The sequence below is a fragment of the Mesoplodon bidens genome (genome assembly GCF_964165515.1).
Source record: "Mesoplodon bidens genome assembly, chromosome: 9".
Lineage (NCBI taxonomy): Eukaryota > Metazoa > Chordata > Mammalia > Artiodactyla > Ziphiidae > Mesoplodon > Mesoplodon bidens.
The window spans coordinates 98712931-98735880 of NC_138166.1; the positions used below are offsets into that span (position 1 = coordinate 98712931).

A 22950-nucleotide genomic window follows, 5' to 3' on the forward strand; every position below is an offset into this window, starting at 1 on the left:
TCATCTGTTTGGTAGGTGCTCACTTTCACACTGGCTCCTCCTCAAATTTCTTTTTATTTTTCTATTCATGATTTTGTCTCTTCTGATTTCTCTGTTTTCTCCTTCCTCCTAGAATGACTTTTCATCCTGGTTTTAAATCAAAGAGCTCCCTTTTGATCTTCAAAAGTTCCATTTTAATAGCATACTATTATTAATTCATATATGCAAAATCTTTTCTTGTCTCTCAAGGATAATAACATTTTTTCCTTTCCCTCAGTTTCTAAGTTCCTTTATTCTGTTTATTTTCCTCATTTGTTTGTCCTCTAATCTCCTCAGCTTCCCTCAGATTCCTAATAATTACTAGCTATGTGTTTATTATTAAGAATGAGAGGGTCTTGGATTTCCCTGGTGGTGCAGTGGTTAAGACTCTGCAATTCCACTGCAGGGGACACAAATTTGATCCCTGGTTGGGGAAGTTCTGCTTGCTATGCAGTGGGGAAAAAAATACCAAAAAAAAAAAAAAGTAAGAGGGTCTTGTTGACCTTGAACTTCACTCTTGGTTAGAGTGGCCATATGTCCTGTATGCCCAGTATAGTCCCATTTTACTTCTTTTGCCCTCATATAATTATAAACAGCTCTCCCTTTTACTCTCAATAGTGTCCTGGTTTGAATATGTCTATATATTTATCATATATATTTATGAATGTACATGGGTACATAAATATATTCTAGCTTTAGTGGACTTTCAGGCGGGAGAAGTTAGATGCCAGTGTTTACTCAACATCCTAACCAGGAAGTCTCTTATTCATTTTTAATCCCCTGGTTTAATACCATAGAACCAATAGTTTTTCAAAACATGTATTTTTTAAATTCATTAAAATTTTCAAATTTTCATATCAGTTAATATTTCTCTTTTCGTTTAAAGGATGTCATCATTCTTAAAGTGTTTATTGGTGACTCTCTATAAGGTAATGTGATAGCTGCTTTCATCTGTAGTAGTATTCCATCTATTCTTCACCATAACTACTACAGATGCTTTCATCTGTAGTAGTAGTCCATCTATTCCTCCCTTTGTATTGTATTTGTAATACAATACAAAATTAGTATTCCAATTTTGAAGACATGTGAACTGAGACACAAACAGGTTTTAAAAATTTCCAAACAGCTAATGAGTGTTTAAACCTCTTATCATCCATGGGTGCATCTATAACAGAATTCACAAAAAGCTGTTTAGGTAAAGAATGAGGTTTGAATTAGACCAGCAGTTAGAGAATGAGAGGCTTCCATATCTTTTAGTGGCATAAATTTACACTTTTTCCTTTTTAATAGATTGAAACATTCTATAAACCCTTGGTTCTTATAACTAAAATAATATAAATTATTATTACTATTATTATTTAAAGTTTTTCTTCCCCTAGTCCTAATTTCTGATTAACTAGAATCTAGGCTGTGAGTTAGGATGTCTGTCTTGTTCGCTCCTAAATTCAGCAGTGTCTGGTATATAGTTGGTACTAATAAATGCACTGTTCCAAACAGACCTATGCCACTCTGGCTTTTTAGTAGATATAAGTAGCCACCATTAGTTAGAGATAGATGAGTAGGTCTGAGTAACTTCTCCATCAGTCTCAGTACTGTACAAGAAACATGTGTGATACAAAAGTCTGCCTCACCTACAATTAGAAGGCAAATGTTTATTAGCAATAGGCTCAAAAGTTGCCTATACAACCTGTTCTGTAAATTTGAAAATCCAAGCTCTCTGTCCCTTTAGTTTTTCCAACTACTCCTTGTGTGGATGCTTCTCCTATAGCAAATATGAAAACATTCTAGAAGCAGGATTGAGTTTACTTCATAAGTGGGATCAGGCAACCAGAATCCTCTAATTCAATGGATGAAAAAGAACCTAGCCATAAATCACCTATGAAAAGCAAAAGGTAAAGGGCTCCCTATATTTCTTTATCCTTTTGTTGCAAGAGTCAGGGGGAATCTTTAAATATTTTAGCCGATTTAGGTGAACATCAGTAATCTCACCAATAAAAACCCATCCTCCAAATTGTAACTAAAATTAAATTAATTTATGCTAATTAACAAAGCATGAGGTCTTGAGTGGTGATAAATGCAATGTGTACACTTGTATCCACTTCTGAAAGCTTGTTTTTTCTTGAAATACTAGCCAACAACCCACAGACTGTGTGTTTTTGCTTAGAGCAATCCTGTGCCAACTCTTGGGTATAAAAAATAACTAATACACATGTAATTATATCAGACTGTCCTTGTGGATGTATTTTAAAGGTAAGCTACAGACCACAAAACGTATGAATTGAATAACTATCCAGGTTGCCTACCAAGTATTTGTGAAAGGAAGTTTGTCAACATAAGTTGTAAATTTGGAAAACATTTGCAAAAGATGGTTACTTTAACATTGTTAGTAAGTTGGTTAATTGCTGTAAAGCACAGCATTTTGTCCTGGTAATAGTTATCATCAGTGATGTTCCTGTGTCTGCTAATCATACTCCTGGATCACTCTTGCTGGTTAGTAACTGCAGTTCCAGGCCAATGTGGACACCATTTTCCTTTACATTTTGTTTTGTTCCTTTCTTCTTTCTGGTGTCTGTATTTTCACAGCCTTCTCCCAAAGTTCTCCCTTGCATAGGAGAAAAGAGATCTGATACGACGTTAACATATTACTGTAATATGTTACCTCTCCCAGTAGTATTTCCATTTCAAAGAGAATAGCAAGAGGAACCAAAATATGAAGAAGATACTTTCAAACAGAGCATTTTCAAATGCTAAGTCATTTCTGCCTATGTATACAGAAAACAATAGCCCAAGTGATTTTTAAAGGCCTTCCCATGTGAAGTTTTTGTTTGTTTGAGAGCTGGCAAGCCCTGTTTCTATTACTAATTACTCTTGCTTCAACATCTACTTCATACCAGGTTGTTTCTTCCTAGTTATCTCATTCCATAGACAAACACTAGAGGAAGATGAGATCAGAGAAAAAAATCAAATTAAATATTATATGGAAACAAAATATAAAGGAACACATTATGCAATAGAATATTTACTCTGGGAAGAAAATAATCTATTATCGATCATATTTCCACCACCTCTACTCTCTCCGAGTTCTATCTTCCCTTTGAAAATTCTAGATTCTACTTACTGAAAGATTCAGTATCCCCCTTTACAGTATTCATTTTTAATATTTGAAATCCTAATCTCCATTCCTATTTGAAAGTAAAATACTCTGACTCCCATATAACATTTGACTACTTCCTCCATGTGGCCACACATTATGAGGGTCTGTGTATAATTAAGGGTGAGTAAGAACCCAGCTTGCTCAGAAACTTCTGTGGATGCTGGGATTTTATCATTATGTTGCCTATCTGCACGATACAGTTTTGGTCGTCAGTAATTACAATCTTGTTCAGATATTTTTGGTTAATAGTTTTTTGCTACATAAAAAGGAAATTAGAAGTTGCATTTAAAGGAGATTTATTGTTAAAGCCAGGGATATTTTCTTTCTCCCATTTCAAGCCCTGGGCAGAAACCTTATGAAAACATTTGGATGGACCGTTATGGCCCCATTGAGCATCTGACTCTGTTGCAGTGTCATTAAAATGAATTTTTGGTGCCAGTTCAACTTGTCTTCAGCCTTATAGACATGGTCTTATTCATATTGATTGCTCTTCCTTTCATGTAAGCATAGTAAAGAAAATAAGAAAACAGTGTCCAAAAGTGGTCCATGTGTTAAGGCTTTCTTTTTCAGCATTCCTATATCATGGTGTTTTAATAGACTGCAAATCTATTGAAGATGTTACTACATGATAATAATCTTGCTTTAAAGGGGATATCAATTTCCTGTGTCATAGTGGGAAAATATTTAGTGTATAAGTTATTCCTAAAATATAAAAATCATGGAAATTTTATAAGCATACAGATCTCAACTTTCCTTTGACAAAATTACAAAAGAAATCACTTCTTTATATCATAAAATTATTGTTTCCAACACAAGTGTAACTCTTCCACTCTTTACCTTTACTAAGCTTGGAAAACACTTATCTTGTGACCTTTAAATTAAAATCAACTATAGCTGAAGTTATTTATGAATACTAATATCTTTAGTAAATATGCAGAAAAAATCAATTCTGAAATATTCTTACAAATCAGTCTCTTTAACATAATCTTTAAATTGGCCCTTGGACTTCCCAGTTACCTTAGTATTTAGTAGATCCTTAATTGACATGGTTCCAAATCTCTTCCTAATTCCAGTCATTATCTATTTTTTTAATTTAATGAACTCTATGATTTGATTAGCAACAACTTTAATGGTAGGTATGATATAATGGGGTTCTATCATTAGACAGAGTGAGAGTCATTTCCCAGTCTTATAAAAATATCTGTTTATTGTTCTATGTTTTCCTCTGGGTACAATTTTTAGAATTTTAATGTGTTTTCCTAAGTTTATATAATTGTTTGTTTATTGTCTTAACTAATATATCTTAGTACATATTATGTGGCAGGCACTAGGGACACAACAGCAAACATGTTAGACATGACATCTGTTTGTGTGGAGCTTATAGTATTATAAATATGTATAAAATTATTTTAAATAATCCAACAGAGTATTATATCAGAAACCAAGTCATTGCTATCAGACACTGAATTACTGAAATGAGAAGTTATGAAGTTATTAATGTGCTGTTTACAACCAATTTGTGATAGATAAATCATTTATTATCTTGTCAGCATTTCCCAAACTTTGGATTTGTATACCATCTTCATAAGTTTTACAAAGCCCACAGACCACCAATTTAATTATTTAATAAATATTTTTTTAAAATCAACTTACTTATGTTATTGCAGACATACAACTAAGATAATAAGATATGATATTTCTCAATGTATCAGTGGTACACATTCTTTGGGAAATTCTAGCTTAACTAAACCCTTGTACCTAATTTAATATTTCTTTTTGGGAAATTATTAGCTTGCATGACCTTATGCAAAGAATTGTAGCTAGCATGATACATGCATTTTCAAAATCTAATATCTTACCTGAATTCAAGGAAGCCTTCAGCATGAGAACTTTCTTTTAAAAAGTATAATTTTTAAAAATATCTTTATTGGAATATAATTGCTTTACAATGGTGTGTTAGTTTCTGCTTTATAACAAAGTGAATCAGCTATACATACATATATATCCCCATATCTCTTCCCTATTGTGTCTCCCTCCCAGCCTCCCTATCCCACCCCTCTAGGTGGTCACAAAGCACCGAGCTGATCTCCCTGCGCTATCGGCTGCTTCCCACTAGCTAGCTATTTTACATTTGGTAGTATATATAAGTCCATGCCACTCTCTCACTTCATCCCAGTTTACCCTTCTCCCTTCCCGTGTCCTCAAGTCCATCCTCAACGTCTGTGTCTTTATTCCTGTCCTGCTCCTATTATATTATAATTTGATAGTAAATAATTGACCTGGGTCCTAGTCTGTTATTTTGCTAACAGTTTTACATGTTGACCCAAGTGTCCTTTATTACCCACATCGGACCTTCCAACATTCTCCTTCTTTTGTCCTTCCAGCCGTAACTGATTTAAATTGGGTGTGTGTACTCATAGAATGAAACCCAATAATAATGTTGTACTTTGAACACTTCCTAAAAGCATCTTATATTGCTGACTATTTTTCAATCGGCTTGCAAAATGATTTTGCTTATGTTATTTATATTATTTATTTATCCAATATCGTAGTCATTCTTCACCCACATTTTAAGCATATAAACAACAACAACAATAATACAGTGCTAATACTTAGCAAACCCTTACTGTGTGCCGGAATTGTGCTTTATGTGCACAAGTTCGCGTGAGGTGGGTCGGATTATTGTCCGCTTTTATGTGTGAGGCAACTAAGGCAAAGGTAGTTAACTGGCCTAAATTCAAAATTGTTAAGTGGGATCGTGGACACCAGGTTTGTGTGACTTTGGAGGCCACCATCTTTGTCACTTCATTATAGCATCCACTTTTCCTGGTGCCATGCTAGAGGGATAAGACACTATAGAAATGTACAAGACTCAAATCATACCTTTAATAAGTCTTCAGTCTAGTTCGAAAGTGAGAAGTAAAAATATCATTCAGCAGATTCAGATCTGAATAACTTTTGCCTACTGTCAAAATTTAAAGCTGCCTTCATAAGAGAAAGATTCATGATCACTGATAGACATGTGATCCATACCATGGAGGCATTTTCAGTCAAAACACTACACATTGCTTTACACAATAACAGAATCAGTGAAATGTTTGTAGTTTGGTGTTTTTGCTTTTACTCCTGGAAATAAGGCAACATAAGGCCCCTGGTCAACCAAGAGAAAAGCCCTTATAGGAAGGTTCCAGCAGCTCAAGGTGTGTAGGACTCCCCTGGCAAGGACATTATGACCTATCATCTGGTGAACTTCCCTGATCTCATCCAAATCTGGTGAATAATCACTAGTACTCATTTCATGGCAACTCAGTAGTAACAAGGTGTTAAGTTTAGTTATCTGGAATAAGACAACAAAAAGGTTTGCAGTGGTATGAGTGCTATAAAAGTGTACATTATATACAAAGCAGAGAACTTTTACATAGAAGGAACCCGTTAAATAAATATTCCTGATTGATTACAGAAAATACAGTAATGAAACATGGCTGTTTAAACATGTAAATACTATGAGTCATGAAATATGGTGTGAAAGTATGTATTTTTTTCTCCCTGTGTATAAAAGGTGAGCTAAGAGAGTTTAGGAGAAAAGGTAAGACAGAAATAATTTTGTAGCTTATTAGAAACTTAGAAGTTTATTGAAATTCTTTGCTAGTAGACTTGGTACGTTTACAGAGTTTTTATAATAGCTTCAGTTTCCAAACAAGTGAGTACATATAATTGACAGCCAGCTGTAGTAATGAAAATTGTGGTGCTGTAAATTAGCTCTGTAGCCTCCATTCTTCACCCTGAGCAGCTTTACCCTGGCACTTGTAGATTGCGTGTTCTTATTGCAGGTGACATTGAGCGATTACATTAAGTTGGTTATCGATCATACTGTATGGGTTCATTTTACTACAATGTAATCTCTGTTTCTGCAAATCTAAATCTGACAGCGTATACCATTTTCATGCCATTATAGTCTCAGCAAGAAGTTATAAGAGAGACTAGAGGTTGGTTGAAGCCCCAACTCTGGGCATTTCAAATCTAACCCACAGTGTTGTTTAGAAGTATTCAATTAAATGATACAAATGAAAATGTTTTTATACACTAATATGTAGATTTGAAACTACTGTACTTTGAAAAGTACAAAACAAGTGTCATTAAACATCTAGTGTCTACAAAACACTCTGGAGACTCTTACAATGAATAAATCATTCTCTCCAGGGATTTAAGAGTAAAGGAAGCCTCTGTGACAATAGTGGCTTCTATGTGATAATTATCACAAAAAAATAGCTTATAATTTTCCTTACTTCTGGCTTCCCTTATTAATTGTGTCAGCTCCTGCTCTGCCGCACATACAAAGGTAACTATACCCGAATCTACCGGTACTAATCTGGACTTCATGCAAGACAATTTTCACATCCATTTAACTACTGACTCTAATCCCCGCAGCCTACTTAATCACTATTGCTATTTCCTATCTTTTTCTTCAAAAATTTGGCATACAGGAAAAAAAATGCATTCGAGTTTTCCTGGGAAATTGAACAAGCAGATCCCCAGGGAGTCTCATAAAGTGATATTCGTTACATTGGTGATATTATTATTATCTAGAGAGCTTCATTGTTGAAGAATAAGAGGTGATGAAATCCTAGGAGAGTGACCCATTAACTAAAGCTCAGTAGATTGCTGTATAACACTAAAAAGTCAATTAACTTCATTTCTGATGAGAAATAATTATATTGAAACCTGATTCTCAAAAACGATTGCATCTTCTCCCTTAGTGGCAATCTTACATAATCAGACAATGTGGTGGCTTGGAATCAGTATCAGAGGAATTACATAAATCACATGAACTGATGACATCAGGCTAAGCCTGTGTGTTGCATTATTTTACTGCTTTAGTCTGTTGAATAAACTTCCCTCTCCACTTGACAACTTCTGCGTCTATAATTGTTTCTTTTCCCCAAGTTTCCAAGGTTGGACAAATACCATTATGGTCATTTTTTTTCTCTACACATAAATGATGTTAAACATTAAACTTAGAAGTTCTAGACCTGCACATTAACCCATCTGTTAAGATCAGTTTACATTTTTTCAGTCTGATTCATGTGTCAATTTTAAAGTTTAACTCATCGAGAGGAATTTTGGTCCTCACCTATTCACATTTTTAGGGTCCTCCTCAGTGATGCCTCACAGTACTCGCAGCATGTTCTCTGAGAGGGAGTGCTCTGTGAGGCAACGTTCTGAAATATGAAAAAGTCTATTTATTGTCAGAATCTCAGGGAAAACAATAGTTCATTGACTCTTGGATGCACATCGTTTTTCACAGTTTTAGCATCTCTGATATCAGAATGCATCTTACTGTTGACAGCCTCTTGCCGTCTCTCTTGGCCAAGCAGTGATTGTGACACAGTTGTCTTTGCCTGTGTGCATGTGGCACTAGCATTAAAACTTGCAGATTAAGTTGCAGTGCCTTAGAAGCAAATTCTAGAGACAATGGAAGAGCCCTCTTTTTAAAGAACCTCCCTATCACTAATGCTTTTATAGACACAGAGGACCATCCTGTGGAGACATCAATGATTTGAGCTGCAAAGTGTTTCAGGAGAGTTGGACTATGACTACGAATGTGAAGAATTTGAGGGATGCCTTAACCAATTCACTTCTCAATATTTTCCTTTTCGAGTATGTGCAAGGATAATATAATTAAATAAAATTAGAATCGTTCTTTTGAGATGCTTTAGTTTTTCTTTCTTAGTGGTATATCCTATAATCGATGACCTCTTAAATTATGAAATATGATAATGTGTATTTTAAGTAATATTCCATCTCTGTGCATATTTTGGGCATTTTAGAAATCTTTAAGCTGGAATCAACATCTTCCTTTGAGGTGGACAGATCTCCCTCTCTTTACTCCCTGATGAATGAGAGTGGTAGGAGGTCATCATCCTTATTCTGAAAGATGTAATGGGTAAATTTAAGTGATATTTTCAAATTCTATCCAAATAGCAAGTGGAAAAGTAAAGCCCTTTATTCATGAAGTGTGATAAAGTGCTATTTCATCACTATATAGTCAAACCCATTATGCACATGGTTTGCATGTGAAAAAAATAGTAGAGAAATATAAATTTTTGTAAATGAGGTAGGGGAATGAAAATGTCATGTTACATCTGGAAATGGAATTTCCTGGAAGAGTAAGTTGACAGTATCACTACTATTTACGTGAAAAATTCAGGGCTTCTTGCCTCTTCCTCTCCGCTGGGGCAGAAGCTCCCAGGAAAGAAATGCCTCAGCTTTGAAGACACTGCAGGAGGCAAGCATCTCTGTGCTCACACAAGATGCTCCGCTGGGGTGACCTCCGTGGGGAAGTCGCACAAGCCCCCCACAAAACCCCCTGGCTCCCAGCCCAGGAAACAAGGCTGCCCTTGATGGTGAGGGGAATTCTCCAGGCTGCAGCCAGGGGACATACTGATCGGGTGATGCTCACTGAGAATCTCAGGGACCCTTTGTGAGCCCCTGGGGTCTGCCAGCACATTTCAGTGTCTTTGAATATCTGTGCTACCCATGGCCTTCTGCCTGCACTGACCTGTTTGACAGTAACAGTGGCCTAAAGTCAAAAGCAATTCCCATAAATCTTATTCTTATGGTTTGATTTGATGTCACATCCCCAAATGTCACTTCCAAGTCAGAAGCAGATATACTCACAGACTGGGGTGAATTGGCTTACCCAATTAAAGATGTTAATTAACATATATGATTTTAAATGTATATCCTTGTATATTGAATAATTTTATATGCTGCTCTAATCATTTAAAGCAACACAGAAAATAAATATTATTACTGTGAGTTAGGAATAAAATAACTTTGGTGAGTAATTTTATATATATGCAAAATTTTATATATACAGATTTATATATATATAATTATATTCTATAATAATACATAATCTCTAATATAACATATTAAAATTATGTACAATTATATGAAATATAATTATGTATTATATAATTAAATGGAATATATATCTATAAGATTTTACATATATAAAAATTTATTCACCAAAGTTGTATCTATAAATATAGATATAAATACAATATATTTAATATAGGTAATATATTGTTTATTATATTTATATATGTTATATAAATATAAATATCTGGCATTACTGCTTGCTATGTATAGGTAATGAGCAGAGATAATTTGAGTCCAAATTATGCATGCTTATAATCTACTACCCTTAATTAGTTAAGACTTGAAATAATTGACTGTTTATTTTAAATTATTTTCTATGAAATTCCTCTTGTGCTTTACTCCTCTAAAAGGATATATATGTAGAATGAAAGAAAAAGAGAGAGATGGGGTAAGGGAGAGAATGAGGCAGAAACATAACAGAAATACCCATCACAGCATAACCTGTGCATACGTGTGGCCACTGGGCTGGTCATACAGTAGTGCAGGTTGTTCCCTGAACAAGGCAGCCAGACTAGTGAGTCAGAGCTGCGGTCAGCTCATGCTCCACTCAGAAGCACGTGCTTGTTCATTGTCTGCATTCATGCAGTAAAATGGCACTATTTTCTAAGTCACACAAGGGCACTATAAGGGCTACTTTGGCCCAAGTGGTAGAAATAGACTTTTCACACCCAGGCAACACAGAATCTAAAGTTACATCCATAGCAATTCAAGCTGTTGTATTAATCATTACTCTTTCCAAGCACACTCTTAAAATCCAGTGACACTTCCATGCAAAGTAATTTAATGGTTACTTTTTTTGGTGATTAGAGTAGGCACCGGCAAGATAAGAATCCAAAGGAATTTGGACAGAGGAATCCCAAGGAAAGTAGTGAGAAAAAGAGGTGAGAGTTGTTGAAAGCTGGCTTACCTGCTTCCTTAGGATCACCTGAGCATCCTGACGATCTAGATCACAGGATGAAGAAGATGAAGAAAATCTAATCATCTTCATTAAATATTCACTTCCTATTTGATTTATAGCAGGAAGGGTCAACACTTGAGAATTAGCACTATACCTAAAACATTCATAGAATCTTCTCAACTCAGAAGTGATATTGGGATAAAACTCAGGTGCAGGACTCATATGACTAGTAACAATTTCACTTATTTATGTCAAGACAAATTTTGCACCTGTGCTTTTGCAGCATGAAGTTAGTGAGCCTTCCTCCCTGCAAACCTCATTCTCTGGATACCACAGGCAGTGGATGAAGACAAGAGAATATCCAGCCCTGCTTTCTGCTTATGCCAACATTTTAGCATATTTTAAATTTCTCCACTTCATTTTTTTTAACATCTTTATTGGAGTATAATTGCTTTACACTGGTGTGTTAGTTTCTGCTTTATAACAAAGTGAATCAGTTATACATATTCATATGTTCCCATATCTCTTCCCTCTTCCGTCTCTCTCCCTCCCCCCTCCCTATCTCCACTTCATTTTTGAACTTGGTATAGTTTGAATTTTGTGTAACCCTAAAAATTACCTAAACTAGCTCTAACATAGACTGCTACTGAAAGCCAGACTTATAGAGTTGGAAATATTCTGTTGAAGAATCATTCATCTAAAAGCAACAGCAAAGATTTATTGATACATGGCCACATCCTGCCAGTCCATTCTTCACTGTCCCCCTCTCTCCCGAAGAGACATCATTTTAAAGACAAATAAGACTCAAAGTGGTATTTCACTTGGAACCTCATGATAGAGAACTCAATATATTTGAACATCGTAACATTTGTTTGTAATTATTTTACATTTCTTTTTTTGTATTTCTTCCCTTTTATAACTGAATGAGGGGAGAAAATGTTATTAATTGCAAGTATACCATATCAGAAGCCAGAAGTCCTAAACTATATTTTTTTGCTTTCTGAATAATTGTGAGACTGTGGACAAATTAGTGCTTCCCCGGGCCTCCGTTTTCTTATTTATAAAGTGAGACAGTTGAACCACTTCAAATTTAAGGTCACATCCAACCATAAATGTACCCTAATACTACGGTGGAAAAACATAAGTTACTCAGAGCTATTTCAAATCAAAAAAGGAGAATATTTTATAAATTTTAGAATTGCTTTGTAGAGTCTCAGACTTACTTTATTTAAAAAGAGAAACAAAGAGAAATAGAGAGAGCCAGAGACAGAGGCAGTAGACATGTTTAGATCCTCGTCAGTCTAAGAAAGTCCATTGAACTTTCTAAAGGAAACGGAGAATGGGAAAAGTTTCATAAGGACTCCAGGGTATTTACAAAGGACTAGAGCTATAACCAGACCCATGGTTAGGATCTAAGTACTCAGCAGAGACTTGATGTGTCCAAAATGCGATTCCAAATTTTGAGGGGAGACAGTCAACTTGACTGAGTTTAGGTCAGGATTCTCTTCCTAGGACAATCAGCTATATCTAGATCGCTAGGATAATCTAGAAAAAAAAGTCTCAACAACCCCTTTATGAGGAGACAGTTCTCAAACAGGCTCCAGTGTGAGCAGAGGTACTGGAGTCTATCAATAGAAGTGCCTATTTCTTACCCCTTCAGCTATTGTACTCCCAAAGATTTGAATATTTAGATGCATTTGGAGAAATAGTATCCTAGGTTTTCATTCTTGGCTACCCAAGAAAATCATCAATCTGTACATTTCTTCTCTGTGTTGACACAGTAATTAGAACCAAACTATTCAGATTATGCTCTTTTCCTCATGTCATAGCACCAGGCTACAGTGGAGGGACAGCGGAGCCAGCCTGGTGCCTGAAGAGAGACATTCTGAGTCTCTTAAGGTAGATGCCGTTTATGGGAGCTACTGTACAGCATCAGTAATTCACAGAACCTCATGGCAAGTACTGGCAAGCAGCTGGTCTACAGACAGGGACCTCATCACTTACTCATGTTTGAGACATTTTTACTGGTTCATTGCCTTATTTTAAAGCTGCTTTCTTTAATTGTAGGGACTACAAAAAGGATGTAGCAACCATCAATTAAATCAAGAGTACCACTCTGCATTATAAGGGGGTAGGTTGATTACTTCCCAGAGGGTAATTGGTTTTTGAAGCCCTATGTGAATGTTCAGCCACCACAACATAATATTATAAATGATCCATTTCTTTCTGTTTAACATTTGCTTGTACAGTGAATTGAAAAACACCTCTTCCTCCCACCTTATTTTATAGAAACACAGACATTTAAAATTGAATGGCTCTTTAAAAATGATCAAATCCTTACTTTTTATTTTGTTTAAGAAACAAAGCCCTATCATAAAGAAAATTTCCAAAATTCACAGCTGGTTCTTAAAAGTGTTAACACTAGAACTCAAGTTTGGGGGAATTTTCTCCCCTAACGGGACCTCACCTCCACAGAATTCAATAAATCATTATTCTTGATTTGTGTCCTACTATCACTATTCATCACTAACTCATCAGCTTTTATTTAATAATAATATAGCAAGGGCCTGCGAACCCATCATCCCCCCGAAAGAGCAATAATTTACTAAACTCACAGTCCTTCCCGTTTCGCTCCCTCCCTACCACACAAAGATAACTGTCAACCTGAATCCTGCTCTTCATTGATGCCCTTTCTGTAGTTTTCTTGAATGTAAATGTAATCCTTAAAAAGCATATATTTTTAGATTAAGTTTACAAAAAATAAACAGTATCATGCTGTGTATAACTTACTATATTACTTTCATCCACATTGTGGTACACGTCAAGTATATTTTTCACTCTCCCATTAATAGGCTTTTGGACTGTCTGTAAGTTTTCCTTTTGTGAACAGCGTTGCTATGAATATTCTTGTGAATGTTTCTTGTTCTAAATGTGCAAGAATTTTGAAGCGGTATATACTTAGCAAGAATTGCTAGGTAAGAGACTACACAAATGGTCAGCTTTGTAAAGTAATGATAAGCTGTATCCTGAAGTGGTGGCACCATTGTGGACTCCCACCATCGATGTGTAAATCCTTATAGTGACTATCAGGGGTCAGAAAGCTTTTCCTATAAAGGACTAGACAGTAAGCAATTTAGGCTTTGTGGTCCACATACAGCCTCTATAGCGGTTATTCAACTCTGCTACTGTAGGTAAAAGTAGTCATGGACAACACTTAAATGAGTAGCATGGCTGTGTTCCAATAATACCTATTTTATGGGCACTGAAATTTGATTTTCATAAATTCTTTACATTACAAAATACTAGTCTTCCTTTTTTTCAACTATTTTAAAGTACAAAAATAACATTCTTAGTTTGTGGGTCATACAAAAACAAATGGCAGGCTGTTGATGTCTTCCCTTCTCTCTTCCTTCCTCCCTTATTTCCTTCATTCTTTTTTTATTTATTAAAAAAGTTATAGATAACCTATTGCATGTCGTACACTGTTCCAAATACTGAGGATTCTGCCAGTGAATGAAATACATAATGATGGTGGTAGGTATTATAAAGACAAATCAAGGAAGTGGATGTTGTGATAGGTGGTGATTTTTTATATAGAATGGGCAGTAAGACCTCTCTGATAGAATGATATTTGTGCTGAGCCCTTGTTTTGAATGAGGGATTGAGACATGCAAATATCTTAGATGAAACTATTTCAGTGAGAGATAACAGCAAATCTGTACACTTCCCCTGAGCTTCACATTTGTATTTCTAATGCCGTGCTGGCCATCTTGTCAAAAATCTGCCAGAAGTTCCGGTGACTCTCCATTTGCCAATTTGAATTTACCATCTACTGCAATCTTGGGTTTCCCAACTTGGTGAACTGCATCTCTAATAACCTGTCACTCAAATCAAAACCCTTTGAATTTTCTTGCCTCTCTCCTACCCTCTTTCCCCAAACACCTATCTAGTCAACAAGTACTTCTATTTATATTTCGTTAATATTTGTGTCAGTCTGCTTGCACTGCCATAACAAAATACTACAGACTCAAAAGATCAAGCATATTTTCTGACCACAACGCTGTGAGGCTAGAAATCAACTACAAGAAAAAAAAACTGCAAAAACCATGAACATATGGAGGCTAAACAATATGCTACTAAACAACCAATGGGTCACCAAAGAATTTACAGAGGAAATAAAAAAAATACCTGGAGACAAATGAAAACAGAAACACAATGATCCAAAATTTATGGGATGCAGCAAAAACAGGAAACAAGAAGAATTTCAAATAAGTAATTTAACCTTACACCTAAAGGAACTAGATAAACAAAACCCAAAGTTAGTAGAAGGAAAGAAATCATAAAGATCAGAGAGGAAATAAATGAAATAGAGACTAAAAAATGCAATAGAAAAGATTAGTGAAACTAAGAGCTGGCTCTTTAAAAAGCTAAACAAAATTGGTAAAACTTTAAACAGACCCATCAAGGAAAAAGAGAGAACCCACATAAATAAAATCAGAAATGAAAGAGGAGAACTTACAACAAACACCACAGAAATACAAAGGATCATAAGTGATTACTACAAATAATTACATGCCAATAAAATGAATAACCTAGAAGAAATGGGTGAATTCCTAGAAATGTACAATTTCCTAAGACTGAACCAGGAAGAAATAAAAAGTATGAACAAATTACCAGTAATGAAATTGAATCAGTAATTTTAAAACTCCCAACAAAGTCCAAGACCAGATGGTTTCCAGATAAACACTACCAAGCATTTAAAGAAGAATTAACACCTGTCCTTCTCAAACTATTTTAAAAAATGGAAAAGGAAGGAATGCTTCTGAACTTATTCTACAAAGGCCAGCATCACCCTGATAACAAAACCAGACAAAGACACCACAAGAAAGGAAAATTACAGGCCACTATCACTGATGAACATAGATGTGAAAATCCTCAACAAAATATTAGCAAACTGAATTCAATAATACATTAAAAGATCATACACCATGATCAAGTGGGACTTGTCCCAGGGATGCAAGGATAATTCAGCATCCACAAATCAGTCAGTGTAATACACCACATAAACAAATTAAAGAATAAAAATCATATGACCATCTCAGTAGAGGCAGATAAAGCTTTTGACAAAATTCAAATCAATTTATGATAAAAACTCTCAACAAAGTGGGTATAGAGGGAACAGACTCCAACATAACAAAGGCTGTGTATAAGAAGCCCACAGCCAATATCATGCTCAATGTTGAAAATCTGAAAGCATTCCCTTTAAGACCAGCAACAGAACAAGGATGCTCACTCTCACCACTTTTGTTCAAAATAGTTTTGGAAGTCCTAGTCACAGCAACAAGATAAGAAAAAGAAACAAAAGGAATCCAAACTGGAAAGGAAGAAGTAAAACTGTCACTGTTTGCAGATGACATCATGCTATACATAGAAAATTTTAAAGACACCACCAAAAATCCATTAGAACTAATAAATGAATTCAGTAAAGTTTGAAGGATGCTAAATTAATATACAGAAATCTGTTGCATTTCTATTCACTAACAATGAACTATTAGAAAGATAGATAAAGAAAACAATCCCACTTAAGTTGTACCAAAAAGAATCAAATACCTAGGAATAAATCTAACAAAGGAAATGAAAGAGCTATGCTCAGAAATCTGTAAGACATTGATGAAAGAAATTGAAGACAACATAAGCAAATGGAAAGATATACCATGCTCATGGGTTGGAAGAATTAAGACTGTTAAAATGATCATACTTCCCAAGGCAATCTACAGATTCAGTGCAATCTCTATCAAAACATAAATAGCATTTTTTACAGAACTAGAACAAATCTAAAATTTATGTGGAAACACAAAAGACCCCAAGTAGCCAAAACAGTGTTGAGAAGGAAGAACAAAGCTAGAGTTATCACACTCCCTGATTTCAAACTATCCTTTAAAACTACAATAATGAAACAGTGTGGTACTGGCACAAAAATGGACACATAGATTAATGGAACAGCATAGAGAACCCAGAAATAAACCAAGCTGGTATGGTCAATTAATCTACAACAAAAGAGAAAAGAATATACAATGGGAAAAGACAGCCCCTTCAATAAGTGGTATTGGGAAAACTGGACAGCTACATGCAAAAGACTCAAACTGGACTACTTTCTCACACTATGTACAAAAATAAACTCAAAATGGATTAAAGACTTAAATGTAAGACCTGAAACCATAAAAATCGTAGAAGAAAACATAGGTAGCATGCTCTTTGACGTTGGTCTTAGCAGTTTTTTTTTTTTGGATATGTCTCCTCAGGCAAAGAGAACAAAAGCAAAAATAAAAAAAAATGGAACAACATCAAACTAAAAACCCTTTGCACAGCAAAGGAAACTACCAACAAAACAAAAAAGCAGACTACTGTATGGGAGAAGATATTTGCGAATGATATATCTGAAGGGGTTAACATCCAAAATTTCCAATGAACTCACACAACTCAATATCGGAAAAGAATGAACCACCCAATTAAAAAACGGGCAGAGGACCTGTATAGATGTTTTTCCAGTGAAAACATACAGATGGCCAACAGACGTGTGAAAAGTTACTCAACATCACTAATCACCAGGGAAATGCAAACCAGAACCACAATGTGATACCACCTCAAACCTGTCAGAATGGCTATAATCAAAAAGACAACAAATAACAAGTACTGAGGAGGATGTGGAAAAAAGGGAACCCTTGTGCACTGTTGGTGGGAATGTAATTTGGTGCAGTCACAATGGAAAACAGTATGGAGGTTCCTCAAGAAATTAAAAATAGAACTAACATATGATCTAGGAATTCCACTTCTGGATATGTTTCTGAAGAAAACAGTAATACTAATTTGAAAAGACATATGCACCCCTGTGTTCTTTGGAGCATTATTTACAATAGCCAAGATATGAAAGCAATGTAAGTGTCCATTGATAAATGAATGGATGAAGAAAATGTGGTACATATAACTCAATAGGATGTTAATTAGCCATAAGAAGAGTGACATTTTGCCATTTGCTACAACATGGATGGACCTAGCGGGCAATATGCTAAGTGAGATAAAACAGAAAAAGACAAAGACCATATGATTTCACTTATATGTGGAATCTAAAATAACAAAACAAATGACCAAATATAACAAAAAAGAAATGGATCCATAGATAACAAATTGGTGGTTGCCAGATAGGAGGGGTGTTGGGGGAAGAGTGAAATAGGTGAAGGAGATTAAGACGTACAAACTTCCAGTTATAAATAAATCACAAAGATGTAATATATAGCATAGAGAACATAGTCTATAATATTGTAATAACTTTGTATGGTGACAGGTGGCAAGTATATTTATCATGATGATCATTTTGTAATGCATAAAAGTATCAAATCACTATGTTGTACACCTGAAACTAACATATTGCAAGTCAATTATACTTCAATTAAAAAAAAGAAATGGAAGAAAGGAAAAAAATAAAGACACCAGTTCCATTGGATTAGGGTCCACACTAATAGCCTCATTTTAACTTAATCACCTCTTTAAAGGCCCTGTTTCCAGATACAGTCATATTCTTAGGTAACTGGAGGGTTAGGGCTTCAAGATCTGAATTTTGAGAGAACACAATCCAGCCTATAACAGTATCTTTTTTAGACCTCAATTTAATCTTCTTTTCCATTTTAATGCCATTCTCTTACTTAAGAAATAAATAAGAACAAATTTATGTTTGATTTCCTTATTGTTCTTCATACTCGCATGATCAACTCTCCCCAAAGATAGCAGAATAATCATGCAAAAATGAAAATTTGATTATCTTTTTTTTTTTTTTTTTCTGCGGTACGCGGGCCTCTCACTGCTGTGGCCTCTCCCGTTGTGGAGCACAGGCTCCGGACGCGCAGGCTCAGCAGCCATGGCTCACGGGCCTAGCCGCTCCACAGCACGTGGGATCCTCCCGGACCGAGGCACGAACCCGTGTCCCCTGCATTGGCAGGCGGACTCTCAACCACTGCGCCACCAAGGAAGCCCCTGATTATCTTTTATTCTGCTTGAATCCTTCGTTGGTTCCCCAATAGTATTCAGGGCAATGCCCACTACTTTATCAGATGTTCAAGGAAGGCACCTGTGTTCATTTCCAGTCCTCCCACTTCCCAGGTAAACTCTCACCCCCTCAGCTGCAGCAACAGCAAACTACTTGCAGTTCAGGGCCTTTGCAAATTTTCTTTGCTTGAAATCTCACCTCTGCTCTAATTGAGTCTTTTTACATAATTAATTAATACATCCCCAAAAGTACAGCTCCATATCATCACCCTAGAAAAACATTAGGAGACCACTGTTCTCAATGTTGTCTAAATTTGCTGTGTCTCCTGTGTGCTCTCATAGCTTCATGGTCTGTTTCCACATCAGTAACACAATACGGTAGAATTGTTTCTGCCTTGCACTGTGGGTACCTTGTGAGCAGGGACTGTGTCTTGATTTATTCTTGTATCTTTAGTGCCTAGTGAAGTGGCTGCTCCCCTTAGGCACTTAGTACCTATTTGGTACATAAGTGAGTGAATGAATAAATGAAAGAAAAAAAGATTAGCTAGAGGGAACATTTTTGCAAGTTTTTTCAATACTCTAATGCCAACATCATGAAAGTGATCAATTATAGTTTAAAACAAACCTTTAGTTTTTACTAAGCAAAAATAATGACTATAAAATGGCATACATGGTATGACTGTAAATACATAAAAAATTAAAATCTATATAGCAAGAGACACTGAAAGTGAATACACCCAATATTTTAAAGTGGCGTTTTTTGTTTAGAAGTGATGAGTCTATAGAATTTATTTACTTTTTTCTACTTTCATGCATTTCTCAAATGGCCTTAGTTCTATAAAATGTCCCATGATCCAACTCATGTTGACAAATTTACCACCTTTTTCTCAACATCCTTCAATTTTCTCTCCTTTACATTTCACTGTTTAGAAAATAAAAGTGTATCTGCAACAAATTATTCTACCACAGATCCACATTTTCATGGGAACCAAGATGAAACCCATAACAAGGGTTGGGGGGTAAATTTCTCCAACCCACTGTGAAATTTCCATTAAGCCCTTCTTCATAACTTCTCCAGGTCTTGGCCCTGAGGACAAATGAAGAGTGTAATCTTTGATCAGTGGTTACTTTAAACCGAAATTATCTAGTGTTAAAGAAAAACTCTTCCAAATGGTCACACCCTGCTGCTACAAAGGTGAGAGTCATCCCCACAGCTCACATATTGTATAGCTGTAGGATGCAAGGCAAAGGATTGGAAAAAAGATTAAACCTCATGCAAAACATTATTTCCATTAAAATTACATCATTCAATTATTACCTAAATGGTTTTATTTTTCTATAACTCTAACAAAACAAATGTTGCCCTTAAGGCAACCTTGCAGAATAACTTTCACTTAGGAGAAATGCAAAAAGGAATAGACATTATACTTTTAGGGAGCCTTCCCTCTGATTTTCTTTCATGTGCTGATTATCTCTGTGGCTAGATAATAGAACTGTAGAGTTTCAGAGATGGAAGGAGTCTTACAGATCATCTAGTATATATATAGCCTCATTTACAGTTGAGGAAATTAAAGCCCAGAGATGCTGAGGAACTTGGTAAATGTACTCATTCCCTTTTCTCCCAGAGACCTTGGAAATGAATTTCATGATAAGTGACGTCTCTGTTATTAATTTCAGTTATTCCACTTGTCTGCAAGCTCTGCAGTCAGAAAGACCTGGGTTACATACACCTTTCACTACACACCAATGTAACCTTGGGTAAATTATTTAGTCTTTGGAAAGCTCCTCTTCCTCAATTATAAAGTATTAATTTTAAAGGACTTATCATGTAACATTGTGTTAGGATTAAATGAGAAACTGATGAGAAGACTATCCAGGTTCATAAGTAACACTGGCGTTCGCTGCTTTTATTATTGTGCTCATTTATTCCACGTGCAATCCCACTATTTGAGATGAGGCATTCTGAAAGATCCAAATTTAAGAGTTTGTGAAGATGGTCCCTTTAACGCTTTTACCTCAGACTATTTCGTTTGTGTCCAGCTTTAATATGCCTGTTTCTTGGGAATTTTAAAGGTTGACAAAGGAAGAGAAGGGCCCAAAACACCAACAATAGTTGACACAGGGAGTGCTGGTTTGAGACAAGCTCTCTTCTTTTTTGTCCTTTTTGTGTATTTTCCCATTTATTCTTCAAAACGACTTCTTCGGGTAGGCAGGTACTGTGGTAATCCCCATTGTACAGTGAGGAGTCAGATGCAGAGGGATTAACTGAGACGTGTTAAAGTGGTGTTTTATTACCATCAGCCACATCACTCCTCCAGCTCCTACAGTCACAAGTCAAGAGGATTTGCCACCTCCTGGTGGCTGGGTTCTGATCTTTGGCTCCTAGAGCTGACAATGGCTTGCCTGGTGGCAGGAGAGTTTCCCAGCCCTCTAGCTGTCAAATCTTACCTCTCACCATACACCCCAATGAGCAAGATTTTATAGAGCAAAAAGGTAGCCTTTGGTGAGGGGTTTGAATACCTAGTTGTAAATAACATACAATCTATATAATGATATGTAAGTTATGCCACTGGAACATAGAACATGCTTGGAAATACGATCTGATATGTTTTCTTTCTAGGTTCTTCCCTTCTCCATCCCTTCTCTATCCCTTCCAAGTCATCTGGTGATGCTTCAGACCAAGTCCAATTGCTCCAGTGAAGGGAGGGTAAATACTCACTAGAGCTGAGAGCTGTTACTCAGTTTTGAGTTTCAAATTACATTTTTAGAAACTCTTAGCAAGATAGCAATTTTAAAGGAAGAAAACATTTTTCTTGAATGCATAAATTTTATCAGAGTCAAAAGCAGAAATTAACTAAAGTAATTTATAGAGTAAGGAAGAATGTGCTTAAAAACAAAGTTCTTGCCACACAATAAAAAGAAAAGCCTTTCTGTGTGTGAAAAAGAGAGAGGAGAGGAGAAAAGAAAACAGAGTGGAAAGGAAAGAGAAATAGAAGTGAGTTTGAGGTAAAAGAGAGAGTGAGAGATAGAAGACAGGGAGAGGAGAGAAAAGCGAGACCCATGAGCTCCCTGCACCCTCCCCCCCTCACCACACTGCCTTCTGCCTGGTGTCAGAGTCCTGAGGGCAGGCCGAGTGTAGAAATACCCAGATTGTTTTCAGGGATCTAAGATAGGCAGACAGGTAGGATCTGAGACAAATTCAAAATAAGTCTCTTAAAGAGATTATGAATATTCCCATAAATTTTCTCTATTCTTAATGTCAGCTCCTGTCCTATAACAGCTATAGTCAGTAAACTTTTTATGTATTCCGTCTTCGCTTTGTGACTCCTATCTAGATTTAGTAACCATGATCTGTATTTACCATCTCTTAACCTCAGCATTCAAATGATTCACCAATTTATGCATGCAATTGTATTGTACGCCTTATTTTCCAGTCTCCAAAGAAGCATCATTTTGGAAATGTTATGCAGGTCTGGATATAAATGTTTCTCTATCCAATATGTAAGTCATACTTAGGAATTGAACAAGTTTTGGGATCTTTATAGGGACATTTGAAAACGTGAGGTGTTTTGAAATATTCCCTACTGATGTACATCATCTCATTTGAAATAACATATTCAATGGAAGCAAATGATCTACTGAAGAGTATTCTTCATCTTGTTTCCCATAATAACTTACAGCCTTATCTCATTTCTCAGAGTGCTTTTCCAATTACAGCCAGCACTTGATCATTTGAGCACACAGTACTTTAGCTGAACCATTCGTGGTGCTTTTACCTTTTTGCCTTATTACCTGCCCTGAGACCCTCCTCAGAAGTTGTAGTTGCTGAGGATGGAGTAGAGAGGAGAGATACTGAGGATGTGCCTTGTCTGACTGTGAGACTCTTACAAGATTT

General features: G+C 35.9%; 1 protein-coding gene across 1 annotated transcript in view; it reads left to right on the top strand.

The window, feature by feature from the left end:
• Nucleotides 1-22950, top strand: part of CNTNAP2 (contactin associated protein 2) — a gene marked incomplete at both ends in the record, with an annotated part of 1080529 nt that overhangs the window by 748185 nt on the left and 309394 nt on the right. The gene's annotated exons all lie outside the window — the stretch shown is intronic.